General features: G+C 34.2%; 1 pseudogene; it reads left to right on the top strand.

Annotated features, from left to right (window-relative positions):
* Positions 1-3,925: 3,925 nt before the first annotated feature.
* LOC125818426 (cucumisin-like) lies at positions 3,926-7,108 on the top strand (annotated as a pseudogene).
* Positions 7,109-10,426: the final 3,318 nt, after the last annotated feature.

Raw genomic sequence — 10,426 nt, 5'->3', positions numbered from 1 at the left:
ATCTAATTTTTATGTGATAAATATTTCATTAATGCAAATATATATTTATATTTGGGTAAATATTTGTATTTAAATTAAAGTATTATATATGTCATAAATGTATTATCAAGTTTACAAGATCTTCTAACTTCAAAATATATTATTTTAAAATGTTCCGAGTTATTTTTTAACAAAAAAAACTCAAAATATGTGAAAATTTATGAATCATTTAAAATTTATCATTTACAAAATAAATTTATATTCAATAATATGGAATAAACATTAACATTTTGTCCCTACACTAAATTAAAAGCTAATAACTATAAATAAAATAGTAACATTAATTAAAAGTCCTATTTATTTATGTACGTATAAAATTTATTAGAAATTCAGCTATTGCACATTAATCTTTTATTTATAACATTATAAATTATCTTAGTTATTACTAATTATTGCAAACGTTATTCACACTCTTTTACATTATTAGGTATAATATTATGAATTTAATAGTTATTACATTAATTATTTCTACCTTTCATCTTTCCTTATACTAACTTTTGACCAATAATTTTTCATATTATTACACCGCTCCTATATATGTGATAATACAGTGTTGTTATTTTTTTCTTTGATAAATCATACTTGGTTGAATAAATTGAAAATCATTTACAAGTATATGAATTATATCTTTGTTAGGTGTAAGATGAACATGTGATTATATAGATGATTTCACAGATAGAATATATTCTTTAATTTTAATTTTGAGTTTTTTTTCGGTAAAAGTAAAAAGGAAACCTTCTCAGTTAATTATGGCCTATCAGATAACTATCTTTGATTTATGTACACAGTCAATCGAGAAGTCAAATATGAGAGTCAACAATAAGAACGTCATTTATTATGTTATAACTTATAAATAAAAATTAATAACAAAAAATAGTTCTTAAAGATAAAATGTAGTTGTTCTCTTCACTAAAAAGTTTAATGTGAAATACACGTGCAAAACACATCTGGTTAGATGATAAGAAAAAATACACAACAAATATCGTCTATACGATAATATTAGTGAGATATGACTAATTACATAATTGAACTTCATCAAACTGAAATAATATATACATTATTGCATTTAACTAATAAAATTTTTCATTGACGATCTTCATAAGTTTGCGTGAATAAGAAATATATATGACCATCCACATTGAACATTCACAAAAGAATATGCAATATGATTTGGTGCTAATCTTATTATTCAAATCTTCGCTTAAATAAGCAATAATATTTACTATAACATATATTATCTGAATTGGTAATCACGTGCAACACACATGTCAAAAAACTAGTATATATATAGCTATTGAATTTTAATAACCTTAAGATTATAGTCATTTTTGTAAGTTGCTCTTTTAAAAAAAAAATTAATCTAACACAATTTGCTTATGAAAAACACTTTTCACATAAATTATCCAAACACAAATTGCTTCTTTTCAAAAACATTTTTCTAACAAACTATTTTAAAAAGTGCTTTTAAAAATAAACTATTTTTCACATCAATGCCAAACAGACTTTAAGAGAATTGATCCTTACCACGGACTAGATTGATGTTATTTCCAAGAATAAGATGGGCTTAGCCCATTCAATGTAGCCGTTGCTTTCACATTTGATAGTGTTGCGTCGTCTATTTTTCACGATATCTTCTTTTCTTCTAGGACTGTAACAAAATTAATGAGTGATATTTGCCTCATTAATTCATATGACTTAATTTCCTTGCAACAAGATTCTTGGTACTTGATTCTGCATTTTCCTTCTTTGAATATTGTCTCCTTTATTCTTGGTATTTGTTTTGTGGATAAGACACAAGTAGCCCTAGACTATGACCGAAATTCTAGAGACATATCTTAACTAAATAAGGTCTATTACCCTAACTTTATTTTTTGTTTTTTTATACACTTTTTGGCTTAGCACACTCTGTGACTCCACGTAGTTGAGGCACTGGATATGTTTGGATGCCACGTAAGTTAAAAGATGTACAAAATTACAAAAAAATAGATTCGGAGATAATAGATCTTAATTTAGTTAAAGTGTATCTCTGAAATTTTGGTCGTCGTGTTGGGGATAGTTATGCCCTTATCCCTTTTCCTTCAATAGAAGATCTTGGTACTTGGGTCATTCTTGGTAAACATACTTGCTTTCCTTATAGGAGTCTTTACAAAATTCTTGATGCTTGTTCCTTAAATCTTGGTCAACTTGTTTCCTTAAAGCTTTGATTTAAGGCTTTTAATTTCGTCAACTGATATCTTCGTGCGAGGGTTTCTTATTTTCTTGCAAAAGTAAATTGTCAATCATTATAATCTAAACGCTAACACTAATGTACGCCTCCATTCTTCTTACTAGGTTTTTGAAAATTTAATCTTTATAGATTCAACCTTTAAGGTTTTCTTACGCGATGCATCGGGACACTAAGTGATGGTATCCGAAATAATTGGGACGTTGAGTGATGTATTTGAATTACATTGGGATGTTGAGAGATGTATCCGAAATCGAGACGTGATGTATTGGGATGTATCCGGATTCACCAAATTTAAGGAATTTTTGTAATTTAGAAAAAAAAAGTTGGAATATAATGTAATTAACTTTTACATTATGAATTTGTGTAAACTTCCCTTCAGTATTATTATCCAATTATATGCAATTAAATATTCTTCATTTTGTTTCAGCAATGTTGTTTGTGAGCCTTTTTTCATAGTTCAAATAAATGAATTATTCAAAGTTTAAGAGACTTTTTTTCTTTTCATAATTACCCGTTATTTAATGATAATTAAAAGGATAATAGGGAAAATAATCTTTAATTTCTGTGGATTAGATAGAATACCAAATTAAACTGGATTTGTCTTAATTCCTTCTTTTCTATTAGGAGAGGCCAAAGTGACATTGTAGAAGCCGGCTTTTAGTGTCATCATGTCTATGGACGAACATTACTATATTACCTTTGAGAAACCAATGGAAGATGACTAGTATAAATATCCATTCACTGTTTTTACTATGCATGAAATATTACTACTAATTAAATACCTCAATTTAATGGCCTCTTTGTCATGGGTTATCCTATATGTCCTATCATATTCTCTACTCATTTGCTTTGCATATCAAAATGACCTAAAGGCATGTCTTTTCTCTTTTGCATTATCAACTTTAAACATCAAACATTCTTAATTTTCTAGCTTGTTGAGTACTCCCTCTGTTCCTAATTACTTGTTTACTTTTGAATTGACACACTTATTAAGAAAATAATGATTGACATAGTGAGTTCATCATTTTACTCCTATTAATTATGAAGTGGATGAATTAAAAACTTAAGATTTTTCAAAAAGTTCTACCTTTTTAAAAATAATTAATTGAGGGGTATAATAGATAAAAAAAAAATTGTTCTTTCTTGATTTGTCAAAATGGACAAGTAATTAGGAATAACTAAAAAAAGAAAAGTGGACAAGTAATTAGGGACAGAAGAAGTACCATTTTTGTATGGATGCTTACATGTTTGTTACTCCCTCCATTACTTTTTACTTGTCCAGTAATTTGATTTTTGCACGTCTTTTAAGAAATAATGATTGACAGGAGTATTTTACCACTATACCATATTAATTGATGTTTAATACTTATTAGATTTTGAAGAGTGATTTAAAAAATATGTAATTAATTTTAAGGGTAAAACATGAGGGAAAAAAACTTATTTTTTCTTGATATGCTAAAAGTGACAACGAAAATGTAAATTTTGCATAATGAACACGTAAAATGAGTTTTTAAGCGATGTGAATGCTTTTTTACACTACATATACCCAACAAGCTCATCCTCAAATACGATACAAGAAAGTTTCCAACATTACTATACTGTAATTACATGCATTTGTGTTTATGTTTCATGTTTAATGTATAGGAGTACATTGTGTACATGGGCGACAGTCCAAAGGGTGATCTTTCTACAATATCCTCTATGCACACTAGCATTCTGCAAGAGGCTCTTGGGAGGTCAGTGCTGCTACCTGTTCCAATATTTTTTTATGAATATGAACTCCTTTGTCTCAATTAATTAACTGACATATTTTGATTTAACACAAAGTTTAAAAGATATATTAAATTTGTGGTCATAGATGTTTATGTGATTATAATTCAACTTATTAAGGGTAAAATGAACATTTTAAAGTTAAATAGTTACTCATATAGAAATGTTACTCCGTTTAGAATTGATTAAAAAGAAAAGCGCCCCATGGTTAATTCCTTGGTATATATCTTCTCAAATTCTTTCTATATACACTAAATAGTTTTGTAGATAACTGAATTCAACTGGATCAAGCTTTGGTTTTACATACATTAATCAGCAGCAATAGACGAGCTTCAGAATCATTGATGTACAGCTATAAAAGAAGCTTCACTGGTTTTTGTTGCCAAAACTGACCGAGGAAGAGAAGAACAGAATCACAAGTAAGTCAATACGTTATACGTATATATAGAATAAGTGAACCTTTAATTTATTATAGAGAACTGTATAGAAATGAATTGCTTTTTCTTATAGAATTATTTGGCCCCTTTCATAGATTAACTACATTTACATTTGATTCATTCTAATGTCTAAATGGATTTTTGTAATTCAGACATGGATGCAGTTGTATCAGTGTTCCCAAATGGTAGAAAGGAGCTGCATACAACGAGGTCATGGGATTTCGTCGGTTTACCTCAACAAGTTACAAGAAGAACAAGTGTGGAGAGCGACCTTATAATAGGAATGCTAGACACTGGAATTTGGCCAGAGTCACAAAGTTTCCAATGATCAACATTTTTCTGCTCCTCCACTAAGTGGAAAGGCACTTGTCAATCCTCACTTAACTTCACTTGCAATAAGTATGTACTAAGTACTAACATGTCATTTTTTCAAAACTAAAAGAAGAAAATGTCTTATCAAATAAAAACAGACTAGTGTTTTACAACAACATAGGTAAGGACATTGATGCTGGACATTAATTTCAGAAAAATCATCGGAGCAAAATACTATCGAGTTAATGGAGAATTTCCTCTGGGGGATTTTCAATCTCCAAGAGACACAGAAGGACATGGATCACATACAGCATCCATAGCAGCAGGGCGCTCTGTTAGCAACGCAAGCTTGTATGGTCTTGGGTCAGGAATAGCTCGAGGAGGGGTACCTTCTGCAAGATAGCTGTGTACAAAATATGCTGGTCTGATAGTTGCTACGATGCTGATATTCTAGCAGCATTCGATGATGCAATTGCTGATGGAGTTGATATCATCTCACTCTCAGTAGGAGGGTCTTCACCTTATCAATACTTTGAAGATTCAATAGCCATTGGAGCTTTCCATTCAATGAAGAATGGGATCCTCACGTCGAATTCTGCAGGCAATTCCGGTCCTGATCCTCAAACCGTGACCAATTTGTCACCTTGGTCACTCTCAGTTGCTGCTAGTACCATCGATAGGAGATTTGTCACTGATGTGCAATTAGGAAATGGTGAAGTATATGAGGTGAGAAATCTTACATCTACCAACCTATAATTGGTAATATATTTATATTCCCTCCGTCTCAATTTGTACATGTACGCCTTGTGTTGCAGGGGGTATCCATCAACACTTTTGACCTCGAGGACCAGTATCCACTAGTTTATGGTGGAGACGTTCCGAATACTGAGGCAGGGTATAATGGATCTGAATCCAGGTATTAAATTGAAGTAGAACCTAGTTTGAATAATTGTATATAATATCTAAAAACATTATACATATGAAAGGTACTGTGAAGAAAATTCATTGGACAAAAGTAAGGTTAGAGGCAAATTGTCCTCTGCGATTGGACTTACAATGGAACAATTATAGCTGGAGCTGTTGGAGCTATAATGCAAGATGATTTCAATGATGCTGCGTTTTCTTTCCCCATATCATCTACATACTTGAGCACAAACGATGGTACCGAAGTTTACAATTACCTATATAAAACACGGTATATATATATACCTCTACTGCAAACAACAACACTCTAATTCAAATAACAAAGGCTAAATATATACTTTTCTAAATAATTTCTTCAGTAAACCAACAGGAAGAATTCTAAAAAGTAGTGAGAAGGGATCAGAATCTGCCCCTTTCGTGGTTTCCTTTTCATCAAGAGGACCCAATGCAATTACAAGCGATATTCTAAAGGTAAAATTCATTATCACACTAATCCTTGCCTAAGACATTGTAATATTGTATGTTTATCACTAATTAATCGCGAACATTAATTTGGTAGCCTGATTTGAGTGCACCTGGAGTGGAATACTAGCAGCTTGGTCTGAAGGTACCACTGTAACCGGTAATATACATGGAGACAAACGAGTAGTTCCATTTAACATAATATCCGGGACGTCTATGGCTTGTCCTCATGCTACTGCAGCAGCCCTCTATGTTAAATCATTCAACCCAACAATGTCTCCCACTGCCATCAAGTCTGCTCTAATGACTACCGGTAAACTCTTATATTCCACTTCCAATTATACGACACTCTTTCAAAAATCGACAAGTTACAAAATATTTCGCACCATTTAACAATTCTGTTATATACAGCCACACCTATGAGCTCCAGTGCAAACAGTGAGGCAGAATTTGCATACGGGTCTGGTCAAATAAATCCAATAAAAAGCTGCACATCCCGGTCTGGTGTACGACATGGTAGAAAATGATTACGTGAAATTCTTGTGTGGCCAAGGATACAGTACCAAGAATTTGCGGATTATTACAGGGGATAAGACTTTTGTAGTACTTCTCAAACTGATGCAACTGTTTGGGATCTAAACTACCTTCTTTCACAATTTCTTCTTCAAAAAACTCAAAGATCACCCGAGTGTTTCATAGGACGGTCACCAACGTTGGTACGCCAGTTTCAACTTACAGAGCAACTATTGTAGCACCTCAGGGACTCAACGTTCGAGTGGAACCAAGCCTTATAACATTCAGATCAACAGGGCAGAAGCAATCGTTCGTGGTGTCGATAATGGCACAGATAAATGACTCTATGATTTCAGGTTCTTTGGTGTGGGATGATGGTGTGCATCTAGTTAGGAGCCCTATTGTTGCTTATGCTTCTACATAAAAACATAGGATCATAGGATATTAGCTTCTTCTTGTTTCTTGTAATTACTTCTTTGGATCATTCTTTTCTGTGTAGGTATATATACATGTATGAGTGAACTAATGCGACTCATTAAACATTTATTGCTTTTCCATTCATACTAGAATTTCTGAATCTTTGTGCACAAATACAACAACTATGAAAGGAGCTTCAATGGGTTAGTCGGTCCCACCAAGCGAGCCATCAACAATTCAGGCTAGGTGATAGAAGGGGGTTCATTCGCCAAAAAATTACACATTATATTAAATCTGATTTTTAGTTTTATATATCATAAAATTGTCACGACTCCAAAACAGACGTGATGACACTTGTCCAATCCCACCAAGACAAGTCAGCCTAACCCAACAAAAATGAAAGAAATATGAAAATATAAAGTAGAATAAGATAAAGCAGAAAACGTCATACTAACGTTGTGATCCTATATTTGATAGTGTGACAACATTCAAAGTCCGTTCGGGAAGGAAAAGCTCCGGCAAAGTGATTTGGAGCACACGAGGTCGGCCTAAAGGTAGGCTACGGCTTCCTTTCTATTAGATTGAGCTTAATTGTGTAAAAACATGTGGATTGGAGTGAATTATATTGGGGGCGGGTACCCGTTTCTTAGTTTACTTTGATTATACCTTGTGCTAGGATCAATTGGCCATATTTCGGTGTAGTACCACGTGAGTCGAGTTAGTACGTAGAATTGCATGCTTATGTGCTAAATGTTATTGTATGCTTGTATGATGCATGTTGCATGCTTTGTTCATCGTCAGCTGTGAGCATGGTGTCCTTAGTCTAGGTTAGGCTAGCGTTGCCTTAGACTTATGACCCGTATGGAGTGGATATCCTTGACTTTTTGCCTATGTCGTTCGGATGACTTAGCTCCCTGTAGAATGGAATAACATACTTGAGTTTGATAGTCTGAGCCTTAGCTTAGGCGTTATCGCTGCTTGTTGCACTTCATTCTCCCTCTAATTCTGTGAAATCTGACACGTTCTCGGAGGTTCGGTGCATCACCAGAGGTGTGGGATTGAGATAGTATATTCTTGGAGCCTTTTTTTGATTTCTTGGAGTGGACGACGTTCCACGATGGCTATTGCTGGATTGGATCCTATAGGAGATACCATCACCCCTGGGTCGTTCTTTCTAGCTAGGCTGGGAGCGTATCGCTGGCAAGGTGGACTCGGTGATTTCGCGATCGCACCCGGGTCTCTCTTTCTAGTCAGTTGGTTGGGGTGTGCTGCTAGTTGGGTGTCTTCGGGTCACTCTTTCTTAGCTGGGTTGGGAGTTGACTACATGGTACGACGACTCGCGATATCTTATCATCACCCCGGGTCCCTCTTTCTAGCTGGGTTGGAAGTGGACTGTCTGGTTGGGTGCTCCTCGGGGTCACTCTTTCTAGCTGGGCTGGGAGTGCACTGCTGGCTGGGTTGGAGTCTGATGGGTTATCTTTGTAACTTTGGGTTGGGAGCCGGTTCTCTTCTTTCTCAGTAGACTTAGCTTATTTTGTGTACCTGTCGGACTTATGGGGGTTCGTTCAGATTTTATTTAACCTTGCGCACGAGTGTAGCTTCTGGGCTTATGGGGGTCTAGTTAGGTTTAGTTTAACTGTACTTAGTTTATTTCTGGTAGGTTCATGTTCTTTCTTTTCATATTCGTTTTGACCTCTCTGTCTAGATTCTATCCTTTCTTATTATTTTTATCCTTTTTGCTCAGTTGACCATTGATGCCTACTAAGTACATGTTGTTTTGGTACTTATGCTACACTCTGCATCTATTTCATGATGTAGGTCCAGTACCAGTTACCAACGGTGATTAGTTCCAGCCTTCTTTTGCAGATGTGATTCAGAGACGAGGGTGAGCACTTGGCTTTTTGGGTTTGTTCTGTCTCCTTTTGTTTTATATAGTCTTATTGCTTTTGAGACATGCTTTGTTGTGGTCCACTTTTGGGACTTGTACTCCTTATTAGACAACTCTGTACTAGTGACTTCCAGGTTCTAGGAGGGATTTTTGTATATATTTATTTTGGTTTGCTTCCGTCTTGTTGTCCTTTGTTTAGATTATTGCTGTCACTAGTTTCTACCCTTGCGCTCATTACTTGATGTTCTAGGTTACGGTGGGGTATAGTAGGTGTCATCATGACTCGAGAAATCGGGTCGTGACACTCTAATAGATGCTCTATGGTCTTATTGTTGGATTTGGGCTATGGAAATATTATTTAAGTGATTGTTTCTTTTTATATAAATTGATATATGATTTTGGTTGGATAATGATTTCGTTTTAATGAGTATTGATGAGTTTTAGAGTTGCACATGTTTTATCTTTGTGCTCAAAAGAGTTGGTAAGAGTATGTTATATTTGGTACCCAACATGTGGTGTTAACGGGTGTCAATCACGTCTAGGTGGTATTTCGGGATGTGACAAAGTTGGTATCAAAGCCTAGGCTTTAAGTCTCGTGTCATGGAGTAGTGTTTGGTAGAGTTACAGATGGGTATATAGGCGCCCATACTTATGACCTTGAGGCTATACCAAACAATTAGGATATTTTTCTCTTTTTATTCCTTGTTCGTGCTTTGAGTTAAATCAAGTTTAACCCTTGAATATTATTTTGCAGATGGCTAAGAAACGTGGTTCTTCCTCTGCTGTTCGATCTAATGCATCTGTTGAACGTGTATGAGACTTGGTATTGCCTCAGTGGCAGTCAAGGCAGGTTCGAGATACTCCATCAACAGGGCCAGCTGTTGTGCCTACTGTTGCTTTGCTAGTTGATGCCGTGATGAGATTATTGAATGTGTTGGAGGCATTAGTGCCTAATCAGGGTGGAGTTTAAGTACCCCAGGCTACTCCACAAATCCAAGAAAACTTATAAAAATGATTGTGTGCTTCAATTAGTATTGTTTGTGTGCTTCAATTAATATTATTGGAAGAACTTATATTTGAGAAAGTCGCATTGAAGTTAATTAACAGAAAAGGGGTTAATGTAACTTATAAAATGATTGGTATTAGAGTAGAAATAAAACAACAAATTAAATGGCAAGCATAGAATGATAGAAAAACACTTTATTTACATCAACTGGCAATAACATAGAATAACAATTAAAACTAAAAAATTTCACGTGCCACATATAATGGCCATGTAAACTTAAAGACTATTTGTTCTAAATGTCGTTACTTTATTAATTTCATGTAGAACACTGGATAGATTATTTTTATGTTATCATTGAGTATGTTGTTGTTGTAATAGTATCAAGTATATAATTATTATATCACATGTAAGCGAAATACGCATTGTATGTG

This window comes from Solanum verrucosum, unplaced genomic scaffold, assembly GCF_900185275.1.
Source record: "Solanum verrucosum unplaced genomic scaffold, falcon-dt-bn FXZP01001223.1, whole genome shotgun sequence".
NCBI classification, from domain to species: domain Eukaryota; kingdom Viridiplantae; phylum Streptophyta; class Magnoliopsida; order Solanales; family Solanaceae; genus Solanum; species Solanum verrucosum.
This window is presented reverse-complemented; position numbering and strand designations above follow the sequence as displayed.